Genomic DNA, 4,333 nt, shown 5'->3' with positions numbered 1-4,333 from the left:
CCGTATGACAGAGATCTTGAACACCATGGTGGGACTACAGGGAAACGCAATGCGCGTATGGCCTGTTCTCTAGCACTGCCGCGATGTTTGTCGGGGCGAGCGCAAGCGGGGAACGCGGTGTTACAGCCAGGCGATGCAAGCGCGCGTCGTAAAGCTATGTTTATTATGGATTGATGCTATGAGCGAAGCCGAGACTTGCACTGACGTCGGCACCTGGCGGTGTGTTTAGGCGTTCGCAGAATTGCACTTCTATCGAAAACGCGCCGAATGAATGAATGAATGAATGAATGAATGAATGAATGAATGAATGAATGAAACCACGTTTATTCCACTTTGAAATGCGCCGAAGGCGCTGCGGTGGAAAAAAAGGGGGGGGGGTTATTAGGGTAGAAGGAAGTGGTAGAGCTGCCTCCGCTTTATTAAAGGACGTTCTGGAGGCAGCTAAGTGGGGGCCGCTTGAATCTTGTGGCTGTCGCGGAGCCGATCGCCGACCGGTGGTGCCGCCGGGTCCTGGAGGAACAAGAGGAGTGCTCGCCAGAGCTCGATGGCCCGATCCGGAAGTGTGGGATCCGGACAGGCCCATGTCCGGAGAGAGGAAGGCCAGGGTCCCCGTTTTATGGTGGCCAAGGCACGAACCCGGGGTGGGATGTAGAGGGGGCATTCCCAACACAGGTGGTTGAGGTCCGAACGGCAGTTGCATGTGGAGCAGAGACCGGTTACGGCTGGTGGTGTGCCACCCCTGTGAAATCGGTTAAAAAAGAAAGGAGTAAGGAGTGTTCCTGTCTGAACTCTCCGAAGCAACACAGACTCTCGTCGTGTAAATACCTTCGACAGAATCGACGGTATCGAGAGTGGATTGCCCACTGCTGTGAGGTAAGCGGCACGGCGTTGTTTAGTAATATGCTTTTCTGCGATCGGATCTGCTAGCTCGGGTGTGGTAGCTAGAAGAGGAAATTGAGTATAAGAGGCTCTGGCTAGCGTGGTGGAGAGATGAGCAGGCGCTAATCTGTGAGCCTTTACGTTTCCGGGGATACCACAATGTGCGGGGACCCAGAGGGTGGTGACATCGTTACCGCATTCGCGGAGTAGGCGCGACTGGTGCCGGATCTTCTGCAGTACAGGGTTTGTATAAAGAACGTTAGCACATGCCCGATGGGCAGCCTGTGAGTGTGCGTACACACGATGATGAACGGGTTCAGTTTCAGATGCAGTTTCTAGGGCCCACTCCAAATAATCTAGGATGGCCACTAGCTCTGCGCGGGTGCTGTACATCGCTTCTGCTGATACATGATGGCGTCGGTTCTGATTTCCGTTTGTCTGGTCGTACCACGCAGTGGCATAACAAGTGTTACTGGTGCCGTCTGTAGGAAGTGCAGCGTCCGTGTATATAATGCGTTCAGTCAAAGGGAGGGAACTCGTAGCCTTAGCATGCCTCTTGGCGTAGGCGAGGCGCCGCACTCGCTGATGAGGATCCATATTGAGTGCAAGTGGCCTGCCATCGGTGAGTACCGTGATTTCCCATGGCGGCGTTTTGTTGGGCAAAATGGAAAGTGTATGGATGTTATACCCGAGGAGCATGAGTGTGTGTCGCCCTGCCTATGTTGCACGAAGCCTCGTCTCCTGTGTTTGGATGTGCACGTCGACGAGCTCGGACAGGTTGTTGAGCTTGCTACAGCTCTTGAGCGCATCGAGGTGTGTGTACCTTAGAAGTCCAGTAACAATGCGTTTGGCCTCGTTGAGTAACCGGTCCAGCGCGAGCATTTGCGTACGGTTGACCGGATGATACGGCAGTCCATACATGATACGAGAGACAAGAAAAGCTTGAGCGAACTGCCGCATTTCACGTTCGTTGACTCCACGAGTACGGTTAGAGATTCTGCGTAAAGCGTGCAGAATTTGCTTGCTTGTCTTCGTAACGCGTTGTAACCAAGTGCTCGCTGTGCAATCCTCATCTAAGTGCATACCGAGTATTCCGATAGTAGATTTGCGCGTTATGGGTCCATTACCGATATAAAGTTTAAACGACCGCTTTTCTTCCTGTTTGACAAAGGTGGATCGGCCTCCATGAATGACGACGAACTCTGTTTTGTCTGGGGCGGTTTGTAAGCCTGTTTCCAGTGCGTAGTCGTGAATAATGTTGAGGGCTCTTCGTAAGACATCCTCATGCTCACCAATGGATCCTTGATGTGTCCACACAGTGACATCGTCGGCATACACCGCATGTTTCAGGCCCGATATGTCGGCAAGGCGTCTTGGTAGCTGGTGCATAGATATATTAAACAGAGTGGGTGAGATCACCGAGCCCTGAGGAACACCTACGTGGTTCATTCGCACGGCACTGGCGTCTTGGCCAATGTCGACTTGGTAGCTTCGCCCTTCTAGGAAACCCGCTATGAAGTTGTACATTTTCCCTCTAAGGCCAAGGGCACGTGCCTTGTTCATGATCGTACTGTGTGGGACGCCATCGAATGCCTTGCGTATGTCCACTCCGACAACAGCCCGTGGATGCACCGAATTAGGGTCGAGGACATCATCTTTTAGGCCGAGGAGTATATCTTCAGTGGATAGCCCTGGGCGAAATCCGTACATTGTTGGGGCGAAAAGCTCGCGATCTTCAAGGTACCACATCAAGCGAGTGTAGACCATGCTCTCCATTACTTAACAAACACACGAGGTTAAAGAGATCGGACGGAAGTTGGATAAGGTATGCGGTGGTTTACCAGGCTTAGGAATGGGCTTGACCACCGAAAACTTCCATGTGGAGGGCAGAATCCCAGTATCCCAGATGCGGTTAGACTCTTCGAGAAGAGCGCGTTTATGCTCAAGGGGCATATATCGTAGATAAGCAACGCACACACCATCGGCTCCTGGAGTACTACGTGCATTAGCGTGCTGCAAGGCGTGCTCCAGCTAGAGCATGGTGAAGGGACTATTGAGTGGCTCGCTGTCTTCAGAACTTTCGTCATTCTGGTACGTGGTGTCTGTGGGGTGAGACGTCTGTGGGAAAACAGTTGCGCGGCCTGTTCGGCGAGCTCCTGAGCGCTGATGCCTTCCCGGAGGGCCACACGAGCCGCGCCGTTGTAGGTCTTGCGCTGTCCGAGAAGAGAGCGCAGGATGGCCCAAACATTTGATGTGTGGGTCTGCCCGTTGATGGATTCGCAAATTACCATCCAGCGGTCTGACGCGACCGTAGTCGTATATTGCTCAATGGTACGCTGTATTTTGCGCAACCGTGCTTTGTGATGTGCAGCGGGGCCAGACCGTCTGTACTGTGCGAGAATCCGTAGCCTTCTATTCCCTAAGGTGAGGAGATGCCTGTCGGGCTCTGGATGGTCAAAAGGAACCCTCAGGTTCTTCGTGGCTTTCCGCTTTGCTGCGCATAGCTGCGATACCAGGCGCTCAGTGTTCTTGGCTGGAGGCTGCTGCTGCAGGAACTCGCGGTATTTGTCCCAGTGTGTGATGTGACTTAGCCGTCTAGTGGCGTTTGGCTTCTTCGTATTGGCGTAGCCTGTGCGAAATATATCAGTATCGGAAAGTGGTCGCTTCCCATACAATCGTCCAGCACCTCCCATTGAAATAGCCGTGGACGGGTGCTCCAGGTAAGATCTGGTGACGTGTCTGCTTGGCGAGCTGTCTGTGCCAGCCTCGTGTGTGTTTGGGGCGTATTGAGAAGTGTCAGCCTGTACTCTGAGGCATCTTGCATGATGCGCCTGCCGCGCGGGCTACATTGTTTTTATCCCCAGGCGACATGCTGAGAGAAGTCCCCGCAGAACAGTATGGTCTCTTGTGGATAGAGCTTTTTAAAGTGGAAGATGAAGCTGAGATCAACCGGCGCCTTATTAGCTTTATTCCTTGTGTTTTCGGGCACCATGCAGACGCAGAAGATGAGGAGTGTACGCTGTGATGAGACTTCCACCCGGCAACCGACAACGCTAAGAGTGGTGCTTCACCATGGTTGCGTATCTAATTGCACGTGTGTAGCTACCCGCCGCACGTACAATGCCGTCTTCGTGGGCGCAGCTAGGTCTTCAGACGAAGCGTAGCCGTCATAGCCCATTATTTTAAGCACGAGGCCGTTGACTTCTTGAAGGGCAATGACTAACAGACTGGTGTTGTCTTGTTTGCTGGCGAACCGCGTGGTTATTTCAGCCCTCTTGTTACAAAACGAACGGCAATTGCACTGCAGGAAAGTCGCCCATGGAGATGATTTTGCAAAGCTAGCCATAGTAAGGCTTCGTTGCATGAGTAGCAGTGGAGTTTGATGGTACCAAAGGAGTACGCATTACATGTGCTCCTGAGATCGTCGCCGAAGCTGTGCCAAGAGGGAGCATGC

At 52.9% G+C, this 4,333-nt stretch overlaps 1 pseudogene; it reads right to left on the bottom strand.

The window, feature by feature from the left end:
- Positions 1-403: 403 nt before the first annotated feature.
- LOC119385421 (uncharacterized) lies at positions 404-2,530 on the bottom strand (annotated as a pseudogene).
- Between the last annotated feature and the right edge of the window lie 1,803 nt (positions 2,531-4,333).

This window comes from Rhipicephalus sanguineus, chromosome 3, assembly GCF_013339695.2.
Source record: "Rhipicephalus sanguineus isolate Rsan-2018 chromosome 3, BIME_Rsan_1.4, whole genome shotgun sequence".
NCBI classification, from domain to species: Eukaryota; Metazoa; Arthropoda; class Arachnida; order Ixodida; family Ixodidae; genus Rhipicephalus; species Rhipicephalus sanguineus.
Note: the sequence above shows the minus strand (reverse complement) of the source record. Positions and strands in the feature narration are given on the sequence as shown.